At 38.5% G+C, this 27,593-nt stretch overlaps 1 protein-coding gene across 1 annotated transcript in view; it reads left to right on the top strand.

Moving 5' to 3' along the window:
• tmtc2a (transmembrane O-mannosyltransferase targeting cadherins 2a) overlaps positions 1–27,593 on the top strand; it is a 515,972-nt gene that overhangs the window by 150,162 nt on the left and 338,217 nt on the right. The window lies entirely within an intron of this gene.

Raw genomic sequence — 27,593 nt, forward strand, 5'->3', positions numbered from 1 at the left:
TATTTCTTTTATACAAACTGTTTAACAAAGTAACTGAGTAGGATTCGTTTTTGCATTACACTTTTGGGTTTCAGGGCATTTTCATTTCTGAGAGTAAAAACAGGCCTTGGAAAGTTCATATGACATAATCAAAAAAAGCAATATTCTCATTGTAGCTGCACATCTTCCCCACATTTTGTCTTTGGGGCCACAAAGATCTTGAGCATATCAAGAACAACATTTACTTGCAATTGGGCACAATTTAGAGATCCCACAGTCTCTAGTATAGTAGAGACTGATCAATACCTGTGCTTGGACTGTTTTGAACAAACAAGGCATCCCAGCTAGAAATCAAACTGTGGATCAAGTGCTGTTACAACTGTCTAGATAAGAACCATTTTTTTACTGTAGTTTCACAATTTGACTTGTAACTTTTTATGGGTGACATAGTGGTCAGCACTCACATCCTTACTGGCTATGTGGAGTTTACATGCTGTTCCTGTCTCTGGGTGGGTTTTCTTGAAGAATTCCAGTTATGTTCATTGCTGATTATAAAATGATACACTGTGAGTGGCTATGAATTTTGTATGTGTAACGAGTGCACTTTGTTGCTTTTGCTTTTTATGCAGTTTTTAAATTGAATTTCAGTGCTGTTGTTAAATCTTTTCTCTTTTTTGAATTACACCTGACTACAGCACAACTGTAATCATCCTTAATTGGTCTGTTGCCACTGAAACAAAAATATTATTGAGCATCTACAGTATTTCTTACAAACAATATCTTATGAATCAGCGCACCCTTCAGTGAATTGCTACCAGTCTTATGCCAAGTTTCATTTATATACAGAGGTGCAGGTGTACATCTTGTATTACATGTAAAATTGGGAAATGGAGCTTTTAGACAATCAGCTTTGAAATAAAGTGGCTTAAAAATACAGGAAGATGGATCATTATGAATCACTCTTTCAGTGCACTTTTTCTGTTCAGTCAGCACAAACTGATTGGTTTTCCTGTTGATGTTGAATTGGCCTTCCAGTAAAGATGACTAAGGCAAGAGTAACAACACATTTTTATTATCATTTTGTTGACCTTTTATTTTGTGCCATAAAATTTACTGAAAACTACTACATCGATGGCTTACCAAATGTGTATAAAATGACTGCAATTCTAATTTTCTATATAACAGAAAATCAATCTAACCACAGGAAAACAATGTATAGTCAGGAAACTGCACAAAATGAATGTGGGTATCCCATTTATTAACCATCAGGCAAAGTACTATGGAGAGTAAAGGGTGGTGCATTAGACTACAGCGTTTTGCCATTTTCACTGAGTGTGATAGTAGAATGACGGCATTTTGGTTGAGGTGCTGTTTAAAAAGGCTGGTGACTACAAAAGGCAGAGGCGGAAGCAGGGATGGAGTTATACCCATTAATCATGGTGCAGATTCTTATCTAATTTTGGGTAGAAGCAAATAAAATTTCATGTAAAATCAAAATATTTTCCCATTTCTCTTTGAAATCAGTACCTGCAAGGATCATGCTATACCCACCTGTTTGTCATGATACATGTAATATGGAGTAATTTCTCAACTGGTCATGAATGGACAAAAAGTAGATAAAGAAAGAAAAGTTAAAGGCAGTGATTATATTATCTATTACTATGAGGATAATTTATCCATTTCTGGAACCTACATATTCCAGAACCATGGTTATGGGGCCTTTAGAGAGGCGGGTGCCAACCCAGGATGGAGTGCCAGTTCATCACAGTACACACTCATATAAAAACACTGCCTAAAGAGTCACTAGTTAGCTCAGCACAAACCAGGGTACCTTTGGGAAACCCAGACATACACAGAGATAGCATGTGGACTCCGTGTAGATGGTCTCCATAACAAAGATCCAAAAATGACACATAAGAACATAAGAAATGTGACAAACAATATCAGTCTTGTTCATGTAGCTAATAGCTAAGCTGTCCCAATATCTCATCCAGATACTTCTTCAAGGTTGTCAAGGTTTCTTCTTCAGCTACTGTACATGTCTCTACAGTTTGATCCAGATTCCCATGAGTCTTCGCATCAAGAAGTGCTTCCTGGCCTCCGTTTTAAATGCACTTCCCCTTAATTTCCACTGATGTCCTTGAATATGAGATTTACTCTTAAGGTGAAAGAATATCTACTTTATCAGTGCCTTTGAAGGTTTTAATTACCTACATTAGGTCCTCACTCAGTGTTCTCTGCTCGAGACTAAACAGGTTTAATTCTCGGAGCCTGTTGGAGTAGAACACATCCTCGAGTCCTGGGATGCACTTGGTTGCTCTTTGCTGCACAGCTTCAAGTGCTGCTATGTCTTTCTTGTACTGTGGTGACCAGAACTGCACACAATACTCCAGATATGGTCTTACTAGTGCATTATATAGTCTGAGCATAATGTCCCTGGGTTTATATTCAGACAGACAGACCACTGCTGCACCAGGAGCTTTAGCAAGGTTAAGACCATGGTAAAATAATGAGTTTTTGCAATGTCTAGACTAATGGGATGTCTCTTTTGATCATTCCATTGTTTATGGCCCTTATAAATACAGTATGTGGCTACTACCTATGGTAGTTTTGTTTTTTTTTATTATTATTATTTAGCATATGAAGTACTTCTCTGAGAACTTATTCCAAACATTTTTAAAATGATCACAGTCTCAACTTCAACTAAATTACTAATTAGTTGTTCCAGATTCCCACGACCCATTGTGTGAAGAAGTGTTTCCTGAATTCAGTCCTAAATGCACATTCCCCTTTCATTTCCTCCAGTGTCCTTGAATGCTTGTTTCACTATATACTCGAAGACATTTTTTATTATTATGCTGCTAGCGTAGAATGTGGCTTCCCAGGGCTCTGAACTGAAATAGACAAGTTAAAAAGAAAAAAAAAGGCCAGATATACATATGGGAGGCAAATGCAAAGTTACAAATGACATTAACGTTTGCACTAATTTTAGAGGTGGCTAGTTCCTCAGATTTTTGTCATTGCTTTGTGCAATTATCAAGTCCTCTAGTGGGTTCACGTCTCTGACAGTGAAGTGAATCCAATCCAGTAGATTTCATTCATCTCAAGAGTCTGCCCTCCAGAATGATGCAGAAAATGCATTTCAGACAGATAACAGCACACGCTTCTTCATTCTGACATTGGTGTGAGTCTGAAAGTACCTTCTTATTCACAGTAGATGAAATAACTACCTTGCTTCATTGAAAAAGCATCTGAATAAGACACTGGGGAAACCTAGCTTCTGGCTACCAAAATGCACAATCTGAGCTTTAGATGTGCTCTTGATTTTAAGCTTTCCAGTGCTCTCTTTTTAATCCACAAATTTATTCCTTGTCATTTGAAGACATGCCAGATTTCCACTATAAAATGATTTTTTGGTGGAGTAGAGTTCATCATTTTTCCCTTTACTGTAAAATGTTTCAGCAATAGAATTGTTAATTTTTTGCTCTTACTCATGGTGAAATATGCCAATTAAGAAATAGCTGACTTTTATTCAAGATGTGTAATTGTTATTTGGCATTGTATTTTAATTTCCACAGTCTCTGCTTGTGCAGTACAATAAGTTTCCTTTCTTTCTGATGTCATTTTCACAGAAAATATTACCTTTGTCAGTGAAACAACAGATGTAGTTGTACATATGTACATATAAAACATACACTTCTGTATGTGTATATTTACAGTAACGATGTGTTAAATGTGGTCTATATAATATAGCTACCTGGCTGAAAGGAGGCACTCTGGGACAAGTAAGCCATTTTGGCAACAGGAGAGCCACTTGGGAAAACAGTGGCTGAAGGGTGCCAGCTCAAGTAAGAGAGAAAACAAGAGAGACGTGACGTTGGCAGTTAGCATACCATAGGGGTAAAGATCTTGGGAATTGCCAGGAATGTCTCATCCTTTGCAGAAGCAAGGAGTTGAAGGATCTTCTGTCTGACAGGTGATAGCATGTGACAGTTTATTTTGAAGGCTTGGGCCAGATTGCCTGTTGACGAATGAGCTAGGGAAGAGTTGGCAGGAGACCTGTACACTAATCAGGGCCGTCGGGGTCTGTGTCCCACTCATTGGTGAACAGGCAGCTGAACTCTGCTCCATTTCTAATGATATATGGTTTGATAGAGCAAAAGCTTCAGTGAGAGAAGAAAAATGAGACCAGGGATGAAAAACTTTCCCTTTTTTAAAAAACGAGGCAGATAAAAATCAAGCTGTAAATATAGGCAAAGTTCTGAAAACTGGAAAGGAAACAAGAGACCAAATTTAAAGGTCAATAATACATTAAACAAAATGTGTGGTCAAAAAGCAAAGGGTTCTACAAAAATTGCTAGGCATGCATTTTGTTGTCTTTTCTTTCTATGCCAAAACAACATGGCTGTGACCATGAAAAGGCCATACCAAATTGCATTACAAAGTGGCAAAAACATATAAAAATAAAAAAAAAACTAAGTGACAAATATCAAATAAAACTACATGATCTGTAACTCAGATTTATGACAGCATTTATGAAAAGCTGAAGGCTTGGGTTTTATTATTATGGACACCAGAAGCCCCTAGAAGATGTTCATGCTTGGTATCTTGAAAGTACAAATATAGCTGATGATAACCCTTGAAGTGATTTCCAAGTATAGTGTAAAGTGACCTGGAGATTGACTTTGAGTCCAGAACTAGGAAGATAATTGGGGGTGAAGGCTCACTTACTGGCAATGAATAGCTAAGTTCAATAGAAGGTAAAAGTGTGAGAGAGAGGTAGAGAAATGTGAGGTGAAAATATTTCTTTTTAAGTCTGAATCGCAATCTGATTACTAGGTGGTTACCTACCAGATAGCACTTGTAGTTGGTCGGCCACTCAGCAAACATCCGCCACCTTCTCTCAGTTGCAAGAAGGATACAAAAGTGCAATTACCTGACAAGCCCCAATAAGAGCGAAACACGTGTCGTGTACTCTTTGTATTATTTGGTAGTTACTGTATTCTATAAATATATACAGAATATACACACACACATGCACCTCATAGCCAAGGAGACTGGGTTCTGATCCTCACTTGATAACTCTTTCTGTAGAGTATGCACCTTCTCTCCATGTCTGTGTAATTTTTTTCTTAAGGTTTATGCTTTTTTTTACTCCATATTCTCAAAACATGCAGTTTAGGTTGACTGAAGACTTTAAGCTGGCCCTGAATGAATGAGTAAGGGAGCATATATGTAAGTGGTGGATCTGTTATTAGATTTCTGAAACCACATCCAAATTGTCTTCCAGAACAGTAATTTACCATAATGCAATCAGATTTTAAGTTAGCAATTGACATCATAAAGCTAAGGGCCCCTTGCTTTGTCATTCAGAAAAACACTTGCAATATCCACCGAGTTTATCTTTAAATACCTTAGGTAAACAGATGTTTGAAAACTGTTACTAAAACATGTGACTTCATGTGCCTTAATACACATGCTCCTTGCTTTATGATGTCGGGGCTAAGCATCAAGCTCATTGGTTAAAAACGAATAACCTTGATGTGAAGTCATTTTCTAAACCACTTAATCCAGATCTGGGTTGTAGGGGGTGCTGGAGCCCATCTCAGCTAGCATAGGGTGCAACACAGGAACCTCTGGACAGGGCACCAGTCCATCGCATGGGCAAACACACACATACACACTCCCGCATACTAAACACACGATAGGGCCAATTTAGCATTACCAGTTCACCTAACCAGAATGTCTTTGGACAGTGGGAGGAAACCAGGGCACCCAGAGATGTCACAATAATTTCTTTCTCAGTACCATTTGGAGGTTGGTGCCTTTCTTTGTCTTGTATCCTACTGATTGGAATCAGATGCAGGGTCTTCTGGACAAAACCCCATGCACCCCAAATTAAATTTTCTGAAGAACTCATAACTGCACATACCGTCTTAATGAATTAGTTGATTTTGTAGTTGTGAAAATTAAAAAAAAAATGATTAAACATTTCTATGTAATTTTTTTTTTTTTTTGTTGAAACATTATAAAACTGAACACCTTGCACACTATTGCAAATTATTTTTTAATTTTTTCCCTGGGCATTGCATTTCTTATATTATAAAGGCAATATTTCTTTTTGAAAAATCCTATTTTTTAATGAGATATTCTGAAGAGAATATTTCTACTATTAAAACCATCTGACAATATCACCTACTAAGAAACACAGCCTCAAGGTAATAAAAAAGAATACGTAAACAATGAGTAGGATGTGACAGACAGGTAATTAAAAAGCTCATTACTGTTATAAGGAATGTGTTGTAGAGCTGTGGCTAAATCTTTTTATCTTTAGAACCTTATCTACTATTTTTGTTTTAAGGAAAATGGGGTGTCTGAGGTTTACATTGGCGCTGTAACTTGCAGTCCACTACAGTCAATTTTAATATTCGAGCTTCAAAAATCTTGAAATTCTGTGTAATAAAACTGATTAGGTTTATTTTATTCATTAGGTCAGACTTCAGCTCTATTATGGACATCTGCAGTGCATATAATGTAGATAAGCTATCTATCTATCTATCTATCTATCTATCTATCTATCTATCTATCTATCTATCTATCTATCTATCTATCTATCTAGTGTTCTTACTAGTTCTTGAGCTATGTCTCTAACATGCAGAGAGAGTAGAACCCAGGTCTATGGTAATGTGATCACTTCACATTTCTTACTTGAACCATATCAAGAGATCCGGCAATGCAGTGGCTCTAGGATGTCACAAACTCTTGTTACAGAACGCTGAATGTGACAAGCAGGGCACATTCTGCATCTACCAAAAACTGCAATGTACCAGATACCGCATAAAGGCATGTGGAAAGTCGGTATACCAACAAGGACTTGGGGAGTGACATTCCAAGAAGATCTCCTGTCTGCCAATATCAAATTGGAAAATGCAGAAGATGCAGCATCTGATCGAATTCAATGGTATCTATTAGTGGCCCAATGTGCCAGTATGTACAGGAAGTCCTAAGTCTAAGCCAGGTCTAAGTAAGTAAGTATGTCTCTCCTTTAGTGCAGGAGTGGCTACTTCACTGACTTCACCTAATGCACCAAGTTCACTTTTTATCTTTTTTATTGTTGCATTCTCTCCTTTTAAAGTCACTGTCTCCTGTGAAGTACTACAGATTTCTGTTACCAGTGTAATAGGCTGGTGACACGCTTACCTGAAATGCTTACCACAGGTTGACACCTTCCTGAAGTTGAAACACAGCATCTTTGCTCTTTAGCCTGAGACATGATCTTAGCTTAATGAACATTTGTGTAGCCCTGAAAGCTTAAGCCATTTCTTATGGTTTCAGATAGTAATGTTACTGCAATGTTCAGTTCTCAAATTATTAACATTATTAAGTCACTATAGCTTCTATGCCAACAGGTTTGTACCATGTCAATTACAGGTTGGTAACCTCTTGCACAACAATCTACAACATTTTGTTGAGAAAAATGAAGAACTTAACCTACCGAGCTAAAGTATAGTTTTTGTCGGCTGGGATGCTACCATCACTCTTTTACAATGCAGTGGGTGACATCATCATGTTCACTTAATAACATTGGTACAGTAGTTATAATGATGTATCACATTTTCATGTGGTTATGGGTGAGAATGAAGTGAATCTCAAAGAGTACTTTATCTGCAGATGTAAACTCTCCCATCTACAGTATCTCCCTCCTTGTCTTAGACATTCAGTGATATAAGGGGGCTAGAATAGATTAGCGTTTCAATTCAGCTCATATCTTATTTTCAGATTTTCAGATTTATTTAATCAAAATTTCCTGCTGTTGCAAGGCCGTTCTGTTTTACTTGTATTTCTAGGGAAATCACAGTATGTGTAGAGTAACCTTCTGTTGGTTCGACTAGTAATTTGTAAGAGAAAGAAATTCTGAAATGTAATGATATGGAATGAGTAATGCCATATGACTTTCTGTAAACTTAAAAAGATAGTGTCCAGTTTCTTTCCTCATTTCTGTTTATTTATATATTTTCACAACTATATATAGCCTGTAAGAGGAGCAGTGGCTACAGATTTGCTTACTTGAGTGTGGTAATTACTGCATATGTCTCAGGCACAGTGACTGCTCATCAGTGTGTTTTAGACGTTTCACAAAAGGTGGGCTTTTGTCATCCCTGCCTTAGTCTTTTCCAACTAAATAAAATAAAACCGGGGCTTCTCCTTTGTCTGTCCTTTTTACCCACTCTGCATGTGAAACTCTTCCTCCCATTGTGCATATCGAGTTGGGCCCCTACTGAATTCCCACCATCCCCATGCGCTTTACCTACAATCTGTCACTGCAAAAATTTTAAAAATGTCATGAATGCCTGCTCCCTTTGTCTTTTTTTCCTTTGCAGAAAAAAGAATAGGGAAAAAATAAGCTTTTCTTTGCTTTGGCTAGTAAAACACAAAAAGGAATAGTTTGACCCATATTATGAATTGTAAAGAAGCAACCCTCCTCCCTTCAGTGTCTACCCACTTTTCTTGCAATTTGTCCTTTTGAACAGACACAATGAGCCAAACTGGCTAGTACATCAATTAGTGCCATCTACAATTGTAAAATCAGATGTGCGAGTTGTAAATGCAATCTGCGCAGTGTGAACCTGCCGAATTCTCCAGTCATTGCTCCTGTGTGGTACCACAGCATGATTATAGATGAAGGTCTAAAGCCTTGTATCATCAGTAAATTGCATAAAAGTAATATGGTAAAAATGTGTTACAGCAACACAGGGAAATGTTAATTGTTTTCTAAGTGTTCTTGTGTCAAAATGATCTGTATTTTCATTTGTGATTTGAAAATCAGTCAATATTTAAATGACAAATATAATTTTGTATAATTAGAAATGGGGCTCTTTATGACGGAGTGTGGTAAGGAGTGACTGGTACCGCGTCTTGCCTCAAAGCTCCTCACAATCTGCAGCTGAATTAAGTAGGGTTGATGGTGGATAAGCAGATGCAAGGTTAAAAAATGTCTGTGCTTCTATTTATTTTTAGTTTGAGCTGTTATGTCCAAATCAAGAATATTTCAATTTTAAATATCTTTCAGTATAAATAGGGACAGGGCTTGGTGGCACAGATCCAGCTGTCAATTCTTGGGTCACTATGCGCAGTTTTCAGAATTCTCCCCTTTCTAGTTTCCTGCCACGTCCCAAAGTGGTGGCTTTTTAATTGTTTGATCTTGATAAACCAGTGCAAAATGACAAAGTGTCCTGTGAACTACGTAGTAGTGTCCCATCCTAAACTGCTTCCTGCTTTGCTTCCAAAGCTTTCAGGGGGAGCGCCAGATCCCTCTGACCAAGTAAATAGCCTCAGAAAATAGAAGGATGGATTATTCATATCTTCAATTCAATCTTGTATTTGTGATTATTCAGGCTCTAAAGCAACATTTGTAGTATTTTCCTCTCAAGGATTTCTTGCTGGCACCATTTAATTCAACAATCATTTAGAAACTAACCTAGAGCAATAAACTTGACAAGCAACCATGTATTGTAGAATTTAATTTCCTTAAAATTCAGATTTGCCAGCTCTGTAAGGAAGCTTTCAAATATTATTCTGTCAGAAATAAAAGCTAAAAACGTGAAACAGGTTTTTGGAAAAAATTGCAACTGTTATTTGCAATTAAAGCAATCATACAGAATTTGGGTATTTCAACACACTTCAAGATGTGTTTTTTTACCAGAAATGCACATTTTACACTAAATTCAGGACTGTGCATGTTTGTGCTCAAACCTGGTGTTTTTGGAGAAAACTGAAAAATTCTATCTATCTATCTATCTATCTATCTATCTATCTATCTATCTATCTATCTATCTATCTATCTATCTATCTATCTGTCTGTCTGTCTGTCTGTCTGTCTGTCTTCTAGAGTGGCAATGTGCTACTTGTTCTTTGGACATGCAAGTAAGAATTTTACTGCACTCTGTTGCTTTTCTCTGTACTTCTGCTACTGCTAGTTGATTTAGAAAAGTAAGTTGACACCATTTTCACATTGACAGCAACATGCTGTACAAGTTTGAAAAGGTGAACAACCACCACAAGTCAAGACAAAGTCCTGGCTTTAAATAAAGTATAATCATTACCGCTATTCAGTTCTTGATACTGAAGGACCTACTTTATATCATTTAATGTTTAATTAAAATCTTAAGTGGCTTCAGCGGGTACAGGATAACTTGTTAAAACGTCTAAAAAGCAAAATAATATAATGGATGTACAGTACTGTAGAGAGAATGAATGAAGTCTAATGGTGGGGGCTGTGTGGTGTGGCAATGGTTAAGGAGCAGGGATGAGTTCCTCAAACGTTTTCTCCAGCTGGACACCTCCGTCCACGCACATCCCAGAACTGATCTAATTTGGGTTGATGTTTCTCACAGTTCAGGTTTATGACTGATGTTGGCAGGATAATCTCAGGCTGCCTGTTACTCCATATTAGAAAAGGTAGATAGATTCAAAAAATGGATGGAAGGCTGAATGAAATGATAGAATCTTGTTATTTAGGACAATGCGTTTAGCATTCTGAGATCTGTGTGTTCAATTCATGTATGCCAAAATCTTAATACATTAAATTGTTGGGAGCATCTCGCAGTGTAATTGGGCTTGGCAGTGTCGCCTGCTTTTTTATATTCTTACTCGCTTGTGTTTAGTCAGCTGCCAGTGTTTATTGGGGGTCAGGCTATTGCGTTGTACAGCACAATTTACTGTAGAGTTTCTGCTGTGAAAAAAGTTAGGTAAATTAATTCTAGAAATGTGTCAGCATCCTTGGCTGTTAACACAGGGAACAAATATTGAAGTTTTTTTTTTTTAAAATATGGAAAAAATGAAGAAAACAGACATGTGGACTTTATTTAGCACTGTGCCACTGTTTGAAGAGTGCCAGAAACACTGATTATGTATTTGTGTTTCACTTGTCAGTTCAAACATACTGAATGTAATAACTATTCCTAAACAGTATATCAAGACTGTGTTTTTCTTATGTGACTTTGTGTACTGTAGGGAGATTTAAGTGAGAGATTATTTTGTATTGATTTTTGAGTGTTCTACACTGATGTACCTTGCTTGTTTTTTGAGTGGAAGTGAGCTGTATGGGAATAAATTGGATTGTAAGTCTCTTTGCTTGTAGAAAGCCCTTCTGTCCTTAATTGTGTCTAGATTTATAGAGCCAGGGGTAGGCATTAGTGTCAGAGGTTGAGGCGTACATCACCCACTGCCTTCCCTTATCAGCTTCATGGGGAGCTGGTGCCTATTCCAGCTGCATGGTTCCAACCCTGGACGAACACACTTGTGCAGATATTGATATGAGGCCAGTTTGTAGAACGTGTGTCTAGGGGACAAGTCACAAGGAGAACAGTGAACAGGCCTGAGATTCAAATCCAGACCTCTGCGACAGGACCCAAACCACTTTGACATTGTGTCACTGCCAAACAGTTAGCCTTTCTTATTGAGGGAAGCTCCAAGACTGGGAATTCTGTAGGTTTCATAAGGTAGGAAGCAAGGACATCTTGTGATTGACAGAGAACCTCAAGGAAACATCTTTCAAGAATCTATCATTTTCTTGATAATGCTGCATAAATATATAACCAAGGTGACTGGTATGGTATAAAAGATTGTACTGTAATACTAATTTAATTTACTTATCATACTAAACTTGAAATATGAAGCTTCTGTAGTTCTGGTTGCACACGATTATTGAAATTTGTCAAGTATGGCACAATAGTGTATATATCTTTTTTTATAGGTGGAGCAAAGACATTTAATTGTCTTGGTTAGGATTACATAGTGAATTATAAATGGGGATTGGGCCTGCTGGTGAAACAGAAACCTTGACAACCTTTAAGAAGAATCTGGATGATAAGATATTGGAACAGCTTAGCTATTAGCTAAACAAACAGGCTTAATGGACTCTTAATCCTCTTGTTTGTCAAATGTCTTATATTCCTGTAACACTGAGATTTAATATCCATTTTTTTACCCGCTACAGAAATCTGCTTGCCTACTGCTTGTCATATGCCATATTAAATGCCTGCATTATGGTAGTAACTTCTGTAAAGGAGTGATCACAAAATAACACATCCTCTGTCTGGAGAAGTATGTCCCCGAAATGAGCCTTTTGTATTTGAAGAACACACTTGACCTGACCAAGAGTCCACCTTTAATGTCTCCCTATTACATGATGAATGTTGTCTTTATCTTAACAAAGTTTACTTCTTATTAAGGCAAAAAATTCTCTGATATCATTTAAAGGTGACCAACTGGATGAACTTATTGTGTTGTAATGTTTGAAAGGAGATATGAAATGACTTTGGGTAGGGGTGCACAATTAACTGAGCACCATATTGGTGTTCGTTGATAATGGGGATAAAAAACAAAAATTTAAGACCGATATAAAAGATGTTAGAAATAAGCTAAATGCATATGATAAAACATTAATGATAAGTGAAAGAAGCAAGACCATTTACTGAAAACTACATTTTGTCGGTATACCTTAATGTTATCTGTGTTGTCATTTTTCACTTTTAATAACAGCAGTAACAAAATCCTGTATCAGTATTAAACACTTGTTCTGCAAATATCTTCTGTGGCAGGAGTAAGATAAAAAAAAAATCTAATTTGTCACATTTAATTAGTCATTAAATAGGGTACCAAATGAACAAGTACACTGCCTACCTCAAAGCTAAAGTGGGTAACCCACACTGTCTGCACCACAGCCTGCTGCTGCTTTGTCATTTGAGCTGTTATTTGAAAGAGTAAAGCCATTCAGTCAAAACACTCTGAAGGCAGTATCCTTTAATCTGGTATTCCTGGCTGAAGTGTGCCAGTATTTCCATTGAAAACAACTCAAATCAAATAAACAGGGTCAGTGTTAGTGTGTGTTCTTGACACTAAGATATTTGGCAAAGGTCAAAAATGTTTAAGGAAAGTAAAACTAAAATGTTAACCTTTTATGTAATCAAATTACACAGCCACTTGGTTGCAATAAGTTTATAAACAAAATGTAGAAAAATTAATAGGAAGTAATACTGTACATATCAATCAGGTGATACAACACAGGAAGGGTTGATCATTGATACTGACTCAATGGGCTTTAAGTTATGGTCACAGGGGAAACTGCAGGATTAAATCAACGTACGTGCAAAACTATTTGAATAAAGATAATCCTGTTGACTGTGAGGTGCAGAATGACTTTGAAAGTGAGTGTAATTGAAAAATAAGTTATGGAGATTTTAAAATGAAATCCCTGACCTAAGAGATCCCCAAAGACTTCACCTTCTAAGGATTTGAAAAGGACTGGGGGCGTCAATGGGAAGGAAGGGGAAGAAGAAGAGCCAGATGGCCACAGATTTTGAAGTTTATAAGTGAGCTGCATGCAGACAAGCTAAACTGGAGAAGTCTGTTTGTGTCATTTAGCCTGTAATATTGCTGATTTTTATTTTATAATTATCAGGTTAAGAATCGACTCCTGTTGTCTCTAAAGACTCCTATGACAGTGTCACACATTATGTTCTTATAGTCTTTGAAATCACATTATAAAAACATTTTTAGATACAGCCTGGCATATGCTCTGCTTTTTGAATTTTTTTTCTCCTGATATCCCCATGGTGTGCACTCTTGTGACTAATCAGGAAACGTACTTTATTTGAACATCAAAGAATGAAGGTTGACAATGGGAAATACTGACTTCCTGTACTTGCCTTGGCTGGATGTCTTTACATTGACTATTCCTGTGAACGGCTGCTGCTTTCCTCAGTACTTTAAAATGTGCAAGTGGCGTGGCTATTTTAACCCTGACCTGGGGAAAGTATAAACGCGCTTCACAGAAGCAGACTTCCTCAACTGCATCTGTTCGGTGCCTTTCTTGCTTGGGGCGTGAAAGGAATTCTTGTGCTGTAAGGTGCCTAACAATGCTTTGCAGCTTTAATTATAACTGTGGTTCTCATGTATTAAAAAAATGAAAAGGTTTCTATATTATTCACAGAAACGGTGACCCAGCTTATTGGAAGAAATGTGGAAGCTAAGGCCTTAAAGTGTGGAAACATGCCCAGGAACATTAGAGAATGGAGATCCTCTGTAACTCAGTTTAAAACAGTGAGCTCTTTAGAGCAATGCTTCCCTTTCAATATAGTTAAGTGTGTTTGATCTGAACATATGAGTACTTTTGAAGTGTTAGCTGAAATGGATGCATTTGCGAGGGAGTCAGTGTTTTATTTGTGACAACTGTACATGAAACGTTAAGTGTGTGGCTAAAGAAAGCTCTTTATTGAGCCCCAAATTAGTTTGTCTCTCCTATAACCTATTAAAGAATCGCAGACTTTCTGGTCTTTAATTTAAGGATACTGAAAATGATAAGGAGCTGAGCCGATTAAAATAAATAAAAGAATGTAAAAAATGTATTATAGCCTGCTATTTTTATTCCTTTTCAGTACATTTTCCATTCAGTTCATTTAACTTTTTCATTTATTGGCAGAATCAAATGTAAACGTGTTTTGTTTTGACTAGGTAATTATTTTCTTCTGGTATTGAAAGTAAAAGACAAAACAAAGCCAGTTTAATTGGCAGCCCTGACTACAACAGCATAAAAAATAAAAATGAAATGGGTTAATGCAAAAAAGGAGTAAGAAGGATTCCCATCATCATGCAATTTTAAAGTCGTTCTTGGTGAAACAATAATACAAAAACAAAATACAAAAATGAAAAATATCATAATAGACAATCAGTCAGTTAAATTTAACAACCTAAGATGAGTACAAATCTGCTATTAAACTGCTGAATGTTGGGAGCCCAAAATATTGCAATTTCATCATTTTTTAATCTGATTTTTAATATGTCGGTGCTTTGAATTTGTTGCATCCATAGCAAAAAATTTGGCATCATTGATCACATGCAGAGGTCTCTTGGCTTTGGAAAAATTTTGCAACTGAATTTCACAAATAACAGATCTTTGAACAACAGAAGTATGCACTGTATAAACTGGTACACTGAAATGAATGGCTGATCTATTAATTTTCCAATGTTCAAAACAGTTGTGCTCGGAAGGATTAATTTCCACTAACTAACACAGTAAATGTGTTTCTGTCAGAAGTGGGTGGTATTTGGCAGCTTTGCCTCCTATGGCCTTCCAGCTGTTATTAAATGTCCTTATGTCCCTTCATTAAAATCTATCTATCTATCTATCTATCTATCTATCTATCTATCTATCTATCTATCTATCTATCTATCTATCTATCTATCTATCTATCTATCTATCTATCTATCTATCTATCTATCTATCTATCTATCTCTTATATACTACCTTTCATCTATCTATCTATCTATCTATCTATCTATCTATCTATCTATCATGAGGGACGTCTGGCAGCCCAACCCAGCCGGGCGCCAAAAGGAATCGAAGGATGGGTGAAGGCAGATATATTTGGACACTGCCTCCCCCAAATGCTAGATGGCAGTTCCCCTGGAGTGTAGCGGTGCCCCAGATTCCCGCAGGGCATCCTGAGACTTAGAGTTTGGTTTCTCAGCCCTGTTGGGTACCGTGGGTTCCACCAGGAGGAGATGTAAAAGCACCGGAGGAGCCATGTCTCATCCATAGCCTGAAAGTACTGACAAGTCACAAGGACGGAAGCTCTGATGTACTTCCGGGCTGAAGAAAAAGCCAAGTTCTCCATCTGACCCGGAAGTGCTCGTAAATCACATGGATAGAACGACAGAAACACTTCTGGGTCAAGGACTATATAAAGGACAGCCGTGAACCCAGCAAGGGAGCCAGAGTTGGGTGGAGGTGGACAAAGCTTGCTGGGTGGTGTGGAGGAGACTTAGAAAGAGAGAGAGATAGAGAATTCTATACTGTTTAAATTATTTACTTGTGGTGTTGTGGCTGTGGTGCTTAAGGCACTATTACTAGGAAGAGAAGTAATTTAAATACTTCTTGGTACTTTAATTCCAGAGCGTATGTCTGTTGGGGTTAACAGGGCAACAGCATCTATCCATCCATCCATCCATCCATCCATCCATCTATGCTGGATTTAGCCACATCTTGAGCATACCTGCTTTAAAAGGAAATTTGGATGTTGCTGTCTGAGAGGCAAAGGTACAGCTGACTGGACCTATACCACATTCAGTCCGGTTAATTGCACTAAAGCCTAATCTATACTTAACACGTTCACTCAGTGCGTAAGGGGTTGCAAAACTAAAATGGTGTCAGATTTGGAGACACACACTTGGGCACATTGTTTTAACCAGGAGCTACACACGTAAATTTGTCTTAACTACATAGTGAGGTTGGACCAAACGACCATGTTTCCAAAATGATCAATTTCATGGAAAAAGGGCTTAATATGATGCGACAAGTCATCAGAATGCAAGGAGGTCATGCAAAAACATTCAAAATGCATCTGCTCATCATGTAGATCCCTGAGTCACAAGTATATTACACTCACCCTTCCTTCACCACTTTGGATCAATAGGTCTGACACTCTGCCTTCTCCTTTTCTTCTCTTAAAGTCAGTAATAGCAGGCACAACATTAGCAGAGTCTCACATCCTCTGCTGTGACATTATTAGCTGGGTGACAATGTTTTAATGTCCCACCATTCACATGCTTTGTGATGCGTTCTGTGCGTCTTAAGTACAAACAAAGCTTGAGAGTTAAATGCATACACAGAGTTTTTTAGGCTTTTAACAGTTTTGTTCTTTAAAATGTTTGAAACTGGAGGTATTTTTGTAAACGATTTAATAGCCACTATAAGAAAAATGTAGATGATTACCTCTACTGTTCTTTTTGTGAAGATGCTTTATACTAGGCAGCTTCCTTGGTCATGGTGATCTGTGACCACATCAATCAGATTAATGCTACAGGGTAAGATTAATCTTAATCAAAAAGACTAAAGGAGCACATCAGTCTTCATGCATCTTCCAGCCATGCCATTTGCTGACCTGTACAGTGCCTGTAATTGAATTTGAAAACTGGATGAATGAGTTCTACCTCTTATTTTAGACAAATTAGAACAGCACTTAAAGGGCAAGATAGCCTTTTTGGTGCTAAACTTTTTATCAGTGCAGAGATCGGCTCTCCTTGCTATACCTTTACCTTCTTTTGCTTAGCACCGCTTTCCATCTAGATTGTCTATCTCTACTTATCTCCATCAGCAGTATCCTTACCACCAGGTCTCTCATTGCCAACTGCCAAGCTGTCCAATTGTGCTGTCCTATATATTGCCTATAATGTGGCCTCATCCTTTTTCTTGTCTTTCCCAATAATATACCTGACCCTCCAATTTTGTGGACCACCCCATTTGTTTCCCTTTTTAGTAAGGATGCCCCATTACAGTCATACCATCATACGGATTTCTGTTCTGTTCTGATGCTCCTCCTCCTCCCCTTTCTTTGTGACGACACAAGATTCACACTCATAAAACATCGGTTGGCTTACCATTTTATAGAAGAACTTACACTTATGCTTTCTTTGTCAATGTTTGATCCTGCTATAACTTGCTTTATTGTTGCTTCACAACTAACTTTTGCCTCAAATACTGAATATATATTAGTGCTGGGCATAGTTAAAATTTGTAATCGTGATTAATCTCCGACGATCACAACAATCACATTGTTATGTGCAAAATTCAATTTTGAACTCAAAAGTAGTGTATTGCCTGTATTTGGCTTTCAAACACTTTAAACAAATAAGGTGCTTTTTAACAGCAGTATTCCCTTTACATAGTAGCAGTTAAAATATTTCTTGTAAATCTCAACTTAAACATTAATGTAATCAAATCAAATATAAAATCAGAGCTATTTGCTACTGTCAGGGCATTAACGTTTTATCTAGTTTGTTATAGAAAAACAACCCTCGGAGTCCAGAGCCACGATCCCAACATTATAACAGGCACCTTCTGAGTAACAGCAAGTTAACATTTCTAAATCTGTTTTCTTTTTTATCTGAACACATACCAGCAGAAACATTTTCTTTTATCAGGGTGCAGCATAAGCAGTCGATGTTCAGTAGCAACTCTTTGAGGGTTAATATTTTTTCCAAAAATCTCAGTTTTTTGAAAAGCGCACAAAGCAAAGGTTTCACACATACATAACATAAGACGTTTGTTGCTGCCTGTTTTGCTTGCTGTCGTCGCTTGTTTGCAGCATCAGCGGCTCAACAGCCAGCAGGAATGCACGAGAGGCTGGCTTCCTGGGTGTCTTTGTGAGACACGTGAGCAAGGGTGGGAGATGCAGTGAGACACAATTTGGTTTGTACCTCCTGTCATCGTAAGTGTCTGTCCTCCCAGGCGAACGTTGCCATAAGTGCATCAGCTACATAAACGTGTTCAGCACCATGATCAGCTGGGGACCGATCAGCTGATGCTGGTAACTCACTCTCATTTTCGATCTACATCTCCAGATCACTTGCATCAAAATCGGAGTCTGACAAATCAGAGTCCGATTCAGCGATAATACGAAAAAAAATATTTGACCAAGTAGTTTTGATGCCTTCAGTGAGAATCTACCAATGTAAATGGTCATGAAAATAAAGAAAACACATTGAATGAGGGGGTGTGTCCAAACTTTTGGCCTATACTGTATATATATATATGTACAGTATATATATATAAATTTGCAGCTGGAGATCAATGAAGGGAGAAACTGAATCACGTATCAAAAGTAGTTTTTCATTCCTGAGCTTTCAACCCCTGTCAGGGGTTTTCATCAGATGATAATGCTTAGACTTACAAGAATCAAAGGCAATATATAACAAAAAATTACATGGTAGAGGTGGCTAAGTCAGTGTGGTCAGAATGGGCGGGTATTGGGTGTAAAGTCTTGTTTATAATGAATATGTTCTTCTTAAGTTTGCATATGCTGGATTTATGTCCAAGTGTCTGTTGATTTCGTTCTCATTTGATAACAAGGATTTGGCCAGCTCTCTGGCACTTTTCGTACTGTCCTTTAATTTTACTTGTACATCATATACACACAGCTGGCACGCCCCGACCATGGAGGAACCTAGAGAGAGAGGATTTTCAGGACAGTTTCTCCCCCATACTGACAGAGAGCAGTCCCCTTTGCTTCCAGCAGGGCCACGGGTCATGAGCATGGAAGCTCAACCCTGATGAGGCCTGTGGCCATCTCCAGGGGGGCCTGAATGCTTGCAGGGATATATCTGGCAGCAGATTGTTGGGCAACTGGAGTCCTTCTTGGTGCCTTATAAAAGGAGCCAGTCACCACCACTCAGGGGCCAAAGTCAGGAGGAAGAGGATGAAGCTCGTGAGGAGAAGTGGAGGCGGAAGGACTGGCTGAGAGAAGGGACTGTGGTGCTATATGGGCTGTGCTGTACTTTAAGGGAGTGAAGGAGACATGCTTCCCTGACTGTAAATAAACCATACAAATATGCAAACCGTATCACTGACGTTCGCGTCCATATATATATATTGTATATATATATATATATTTAGGTGTGTGTGTGTGTTTGTGTATTATACTGTATATCATTCTAAAGTTAAGAATCATCTGTAAAATATGTTTTTATAGATCTATATACTGTGTATATATATATATATGATTAAAAATACAGGCATTATATTATATATTAGCTAATGTTACAAATGGCTATCACTGCTTGAAATGACTGATTCACAGATGATTTACATATGACTGCTAAGCCAGTTCAGGACTGTGCATTCATTTTTTTTTGCATCACATACATAAACACTCCAAAGTAACCCTCCATATGTATCAAGTCAGAAATTATAAAATGGTGACAGAATTGTGCCTACAGGAGTTTGGTCCCCTTTACTTGAACCAAGAATTTCAGGATGATTTGCCAAATGTTGAGCCAGAAGAACATTTCTGTAGTTTTAATATGAACTGTCCATTTACCCATATGATATTTATCAAATAATATTCAAGTACTGTTTACAGAATACTGCTGAATTAAGACTGAATAATTCTACAAGGTATGACTTTCCATTAAGCTAGTTAGTAAAATACTTGATTCACTCTCCTTTAGTGTGAGGTGGTAAGCTCAGTGCAACATATCTCTTCTTAATGCTGGTATTTTTTTCAAATATTCTTTCAATTTTTAAACTCAGTTTTTCCACTTCAAGATGGCAGGGAACACAGAGCCTACTCACTCACACACACTGGGCCAGTTTAGCATTGGCAGTCACTTTAATGTGACGAGGTTCAGGCAGATTTACAAGTTAAGTCTGAACGCTGGACTGGTCACTTGAAGACCAAGAAGTCTCCTGTTCCCTCAACTGGTCAAGACAGTAGCTGTTTGCTCTTCAGGTTAGTATTGTGCACCATTGTAGGAGTGACTCCTAATAAAGATGCCAGTCATACAAAACTATCCCAGTACTATGCACTGGTTCAAGGCAGTCTTAGTACTGCAGAATTCTTTGAATTGTAATTTATGTCCATTTGCTTAAAAAGGTCCAAAATGTTGCCAACTGCATGCATAGCTTTAATTTAGCAAGGCATGTGTGAAATGAATTTAATTCAATTCAGACAAGGGGCATTAAAATCTTAACTTTAAAGCTGTTGTGAAAGTTATAGAATAGGGTGTTTTCATTATTTTATTTTATAAATTTGATTAAGTTTAAAGCTAAATGGACAGCTTATTATTTTTGTTTTGGTCTAGGGAGCTTCCCTGAATGTCATTAAAAGGGTCCCCTGCTTTTTTATAGTCTTGATTGAACAGACTAATTTTTAGGAATGATTTTAATTGAAGCTTAACATGGTATATACATTATCATAACCCCAGCATCTTGAGTGAGTTTTAAAAAACCTTGGCATACAATTTAAGAATTACATGGTGTCCCGTCACACCTTCAATGTGTAATTATGCATTCAGACGTCTTATGCTTAGTGTCCTGGGATGAGCTCTTGTATTGCTGCCTTCTGTGTGATATTTCAAAAAGAATAAATTAAGAATTATGGCTGTTCTTATCTGTGTATTCTTCACAGATGTATATTTTTCAAACACAATGAGAAGTGATCCATAAAAGTGCTGCCAGTGTAAAACTGAGACAAACAACTTGATTGAGAAAGAATGAATTGCACTTGCTAGCTTTTCTGCTCTGTGGGAACACAGAATTCAAATGCAAGGAGGCTGCTTTAGAAAGTGATCACTAGGAAAAAAATTACATATCAGCAAACTGCTCCATCTCTTTATTAGAAACATACTGACCTTTCTTTTATTTTGCCGTTTCTGCGGTTTGTGAATGTAGGTGTTTTCATAAAATTGGCAGAACATCACTTATATAGTATTAGTCTATTAGTCACGAAAGTCCAGAATTCCTGGAAGAAAACAATAAAAAGAAAGCAATTGGTCAATCATTCCAATAGAAAGTATCAGGCAATAAATGAAAAACAGTTTTTTTTTTTTTAACTGAATAGGGCTTCGTAAGGTACTTGCATTTGTATTGTTTGGCTCCTTGTATGTCACAAGTGTGTGAGTGTAAGGAAGCATTGTGGGCTAGGCTAACTAAAAATTTGATCCTAATTATTTTTGGTGGTTCTTGTCAGATGCGTCATAAATGACTATTTTTCTTTACTCAAGTTGTTTCTGCCTTTTGCTATTATAGTCATCTCACTTTTAAAGTCTTTTCAATTGTACAGTTGCTTTTAGTAAATTTTACAACACTTCTTACTGTAACAAAGGTTAGGTGAGATTTTACGGAAATTGGCACAGGCAATGATTGGCACAAGGGCTGATCTTAAAACAGCAGGCCATGCTTTATAGTCCGTACTCCCCTGAAGTGGTATATCAGCCGTTGCTGACCTATGAGTGAAATGGTTCGATTTAATATTGCTGTCTTAAAGTTGTTAATCCTACTTGTCATTTACAAGTGCCTAGCTGAGGCAACTGAACCTTCATTTTAGTGACACGTATTACGAGTGCCATGAGAAGCTCTAGTCATGTGGAATATAATAAAAGAGGTCTGCACAGGGGTCTGATCCAGGGTTTTCTTATGAAGTCGGAAACTTGCATAATCTCCCAGCATTTCACTTGTGCTATGAAATTACAAAAAGTCTTGAATCACATTAAGCTTTGTTATTGGCTTCTGCTCAAATCAATTCAAAGCCGTTTCATTGACATCCAAAGTGTTAAAAAAAAATAAAACAGTGACAACGGTAATAAATCATCCATGCATCCGTCCAGTTTCCATACACACTTATCCGGTATGCTGAATATAGAGGGCTAACATGAGATCTAGTGGCTTCAGCACTGAATTTAATTCCTTCTTCTGTCATAACGTGCAAGTCACTTAACCAGCTATTTCTCCAACCAGGGCTGCCAAATTTACTGAGCTGTGAACACGAACTGCTTGAAAGCTGTCACATTTGGCAGAGTAGGTTTAAACCATTGTGAAATAAGTTTAAAAAAAAAAGGCTAGTAACATAACATATAGAAAGAATGTTAGGACATAATATTTAAGCTGTGTAGTAGCTGAATTAGGCAAAAATTTTTGTCTGTATTGTTCTATTTAAATTTTCATTGAGGGAATACTCGTAACTTTTTTGCTTTTGCATTTGCATGCTGATGTAGCCTTTTTCTAATTTCGTTTTGAAATGTTCCCTTCTGGCTTTCGTTCATTATGTTTTATCAGTGGGACATTGCCTTATGATAATTTAAAGTCATTTAGATAATAAAGACATGCATATTCTGAAAAATGTGAAAAAAGTGTGTTCTATGCATTATAAAAAATGGCTATGTTAGCAAGGATGTGCTAGTGAGAAATAAGACACAAGGCAGGAAGAGAGCTTGATAAACTTTGACCTGGGAAAAATTTTGCAGATTTTTTTTTTTTGTTTTACCAGAGTATTATAGTGCAGACATCCCAGCAACCTCCAAGAATGTCTGACTGTTTTAAGGGGTTGTTAACAGGAGGACTGATAGAGGCAGCATATTAGTAACAGGACCGTGAAGGCGTTTTTAAAAGTTAAGACTGGCAGTATTGCGGTTATTTTCCATCAAACAACTTAATGGCAAGGCAGTCTTCAAGTAGGAGGATTTGACTATTTTGACCTTTTATGACTGGGTACACAGAGGCTGTCAAACAGACCTGGCACTTCTAGGTTATGGATGCTAGAAAGATGTGCTGGTCTCAAGGGCTGCCTTGTGGTCCAGATACCTTTCAGACCCACGACAGATCCCAGAAACATTTCTAGGTAAGGCCACAAGTGACTCTTGGGTAGGGTTTCCAGCTGCCTCATATCCAGAGGCTTGTTCAGTGTGGGGCTGAGAGGATTAAAGGATAAGCAGGTGCACCTCTAGTAACAGGTATAGAAGGCAGACAACAAGGAGGTGGCTGTCTTGAACTAAAAGGTTTGTTTATATGATTGTATGAGGTGTCCAGGTGGGTGACCTCACCACCGCACTGGATAGACTGGGTTTCAGAATTTTCTTTTATTTCACCATTTGTTTCTCCTTTACCTGCATTTGTTTTCTTTTTAATTTAGTAAAGACATCAGTTACTGTATACTTTGAAAACTCCCTGGAATCATTCTAGGTTAACAGAATCTCTACAAGAGCACCTCTCCCCTCCATCCCTTCATCTGCTTATTGAACCAACTTGAGGGTGGTAAGGATCCACAGCCAAAATAATCCAAATAAGATATCATTAACAATTTCCTTTTTTTTCACGTCAAATACAGCTTAGTCTGTTGTGAAACCATTTAGCCTGTGAACTATGGCTCCAACTGTAGAAACATTTATGCTATGCTCTTACGATGTTTCAGTTCTTGCGAATGAATGTATCAGCAGCATCAGCACATGCCTCTGCTTTTCTGCTGCTATATATAAATAGTGCTTGGATTTGTCGTGGACCAGGTCGGTAATCCAATAGTGTTCTTTTTCAGTGGGTGCTATCGTTCAGCACTAGTTGCAAAGCAGTGTCAATCTCAGAAATGTCCAACGATAATTATGTGTAATTCCAATTGCAGAACCTTGTTAATCCACATTTTCAGTCATGGAGACTCAGTAGTATTGAACTCATGGGCAGGTCCCCAAACTGGTGCAAGGCACATTAACACACGATGGACCAATTTTGAGCCACTAGTTAACATTATCATTGTGTTTTTAGATTATGTGGGAAACAAACCAGGAAGTCAACCTAAAAAAATAGGAGAAAAGTCCAAATAATAATAATACATTTTATTTATATAGCTCCTTTCCAGTGCTCAAGGCAGAGGTCCATACTATATAGTGCCAATTTCAGAGTAGTGAGACATTAGTGCTGACCATTGTGTCACCCCATCAGTAATTCATTGTTGTTTAAAAAAGCTTCATAATTAATTGCCTGGGATTTGTTTAAAATTTTGGTTGATTAGAAATGCAATTACATTTTTGGAAATGTTCATTTACCCCAAGCAGGGATCCCTTCAGAGAATGGACTAAAGAATTTTTAAAAAATCATTGTTTTAAGCAACTTTTTTAAGTAAGGACTGCATCCAAAATAATACATCAGATATTTTTTTTCTTTGTTAGAAGTCCAGGTCCTGATATTGAACATGGTGTTAAGATTTAAACTCCCCCTCAGTGCCCTGAGAGTTTTACAGATGTATCCCAGATGGCAGAATACGAGAGAATATAAGCCATTGCAGAAAGACTTCACTAAGATTTAACAGGAGTTTCTTTTATGGTTATTCTTCTATGCAATGCAGGCAAATTATTTTTAAGCTTTTACCCCATACATAGAGAGCTAAAAGTACTGGCTTAAAATACTTTTAACAAAAGATATTTTATTGCATGCAAAATGCATACCTATAGTGCAAATCACATACATTAATGCATGGCATGCATCGAGAGACAGTACAATACAAGCATTGTGTAATAAGAGCGCAGGGTAAAACCATAACTGCAGCCTATTTGGCGATTCCTCTCTATCCATTTAAGATTCACATCATATCTCTCTGCATTGGTAATATAGCATCATTGTAAATAATAATCAGCCTATTAATAGTGACAGAGAACATATGTTTGATATGTATATGTATATACCCTAACATACAGTTCACAAGGGTGTAAAAGAAAACTTTTTCTTACACCGTCTTGCCTGTTTGTCAAAATACTTGTTTTGGCCTCCCTGACAAAACATGGGAAATCCGATCTGCTCTCTGTCACATCTGGTCCCTATTCACCTCCACTTTGCAATCATGAATGGCTAGTAGTTTTAATGAATGGCTTGGGATCAAATGCATACCCCGAGTAGAAAACGCAGTTTTATGATATGACTTAAGTGAGTCGTAGATGAGGCCATGACTGGAATTAAAAGCCGAAAATGAAAACGGCATTAGCATTAGAGTTGCAACATGCAAAACAGATGGAAATATGACTTTTTCAATTTCTTGATGGCTTACAATTATTAATCATGGTATTCGAGATATGCTACTCCCACAGTGGGTGGTGTAGTAGTAAGTTGTGCTGCTGCCTCCACTTTGTTGCTCCTGAGTTCTTTACACTATTATGTTCTTTTTATGGTCATATGAATTGCTCTTACCTAAAAAAGAACGCGGATCAGTCAGTCCATCACCTGTCCATTGTTCTGTGCCTTTGTTCATATTTTCTGTATTGTTCTGTGTCCGTTGGTCATATCTTAGCTGGAGTCTATCTTGGTAGCGATCAATCAATCCTGACCATTTTGCCAACTAGTTAATCTGTATTTTATAGCTCAACTTTCATGGGCCACCAACATTTCACATTTTCAGGAGAAACTATAATGCATTACAAAAACTAGAATAAACATGGTGTTGTGGATGTCAGGGCCGCTGTTGCCCCGTGAACCCAACAGACAGATACTCTGGACACAAGGTTAAAAGCACTAAGCAGAATTTGTACTTCTTTTCTTTGCAATAGTGCCTCCAAAGCACCACATCTATCAACTCACAATAAATCAATACAATAACCACTATTATTCTCCTCCTCTCCTCCCAGCAGCTCCGTCACACTCCCTCCCAACTCCGGCTCGCTTGCTGGGTCTCCCATAGTCCTTTATATAGTTCTTGACCCAGAAGTGCTTCTCCTCTTCTGTTCACGTGACTTGTCAGCTCTTCCAGATCAGATGGAGAATTACATTTTTCTTCAGCCAGAAAGTACTTCTGTCCTTGCGTCCCCATGAATTTGGAGTACTTCCAGACTATATGGGAAATAGAAATCCCCGTGTCACCTAGCAGCACCCACGGTACCCAGAAGGGCTGCGAAGCTAACTCCACCTACCATAGTGTCCTACGGGAATCTGGGGCACCACTAATCTGCAGGGACAGTGTCAATGAGCGTCCTGGCTGTGTCGGCTGGATATTGCTGACGGCCATCCATCACAGTGTATACTAAAAAAAAGACATAACTTTAGGGATTGTGAATCTTCCATCTACCTAATCTCATTCTCCCATAGTCCACTTCAGGGTCAAAGGGACTGAATCTGAGCAGCACTGGGTTTATGTCAGAAATCAGCTTTGGACATGGTGCCACTTTATTATGCTGCATACACTTAACCACACTCAGTCATTCAAGTGAGCTGTCAATTAAGCTAATATGCATGTCTTTGAGGTTTGGGAAGAAAACCCACTTGGACTTAGTCAGAGTGTGCAAAGTCCACATGAAAACAACCAGCCTAGGATAAAAAAAACCTATGTGCTCGAGCTATGAGAATACACAATCATGCTATTCAAGCATGAATCGGTAGCACTTTATTTTATGTAGTACCTTTGAGACCGGACATAACCTCATAGCACTTTGAAGAACAATAATCACCAGTAATAGGCAGAATACACAGAAACAATTTAATCTGTTTAATGTGATGAAAAACTAGAATGCGACTGTTGTCAGGGATGCCAGGGGCTATGACCCGGCCGGGACGCCAGGAGGGACCGGAAGAGGGTCAGAGCCCGGCCTGGATCATGTTGGAAGCTCTTCCCTGTAGGGGCCTCACTCCTGCCACACCAGGAAGTGCTGGGGAAGACTAGGCGGTGCCCGGGAGCAGCCGGGAGGACAGCCGACACTTCCGCCACGCTGGGGCGTGGCCAGCCGGAGCACCTGGGGCTCATCCGGTCCTTCATAAAGGGGCCGTCTCCGTCATTCAGGGCTGGAGTCGGGTGGAGGTAGGACGAAGCTGTGGAGAGTGGAGGCGGCCGAAGAAAGGCATTGTGGCCAGGACATTGGGTATTTGGGGTTTGTGCACGTGTTTAGGTCTTTGTGACCAATGAACTACACAAACAACATGTCCGCCTGTCTGTGCCCGGTACCGTTCACATCTGGCGTAGTCGGCAGGATGCTCCGCCTGTTACAAGGCGGAGACCTGTACAAAAATATTGTTGTGGGCGGCCCGGTGCAGCAGGGGACCCCACCCACGCGCGCTAGGAGGGCCGTTATTCCCTGACTCAGCGGTCTCCGAAGGCGTCCGGAGAGGCCACGCCGAGGACGTTTCCTCGGTATGATGGGAGGTGAGTTCCCTGCCTATCGGCAGCCGGCCCTTGGGGCCGGGCGTGTGTTTGTTTTCCAGGCAGGGACCTCCAGGATCCGCGTCAGTGGCGGGCGCATGCTGGTTTGCGGGCTCGCAGCAGCACGCAGCCGCGAGGGCTGCGAAGGAGGAGACGCTGCAGCTCGATGGCAAC

Source organism: Polypterus senegalus, chromosome 8 (assembly GCF_016835505.1).
Source record: "Polypterus senegalus isolate Bchr_013 chromosome 8, ASM1683550v1, whole genome shotgun sequence".
NCBI lineage: Eukaryota > Metazoa > Chordata > Cladistia > Polypteriformes > Polypteridae > Polypterus > Polypterus senegalus.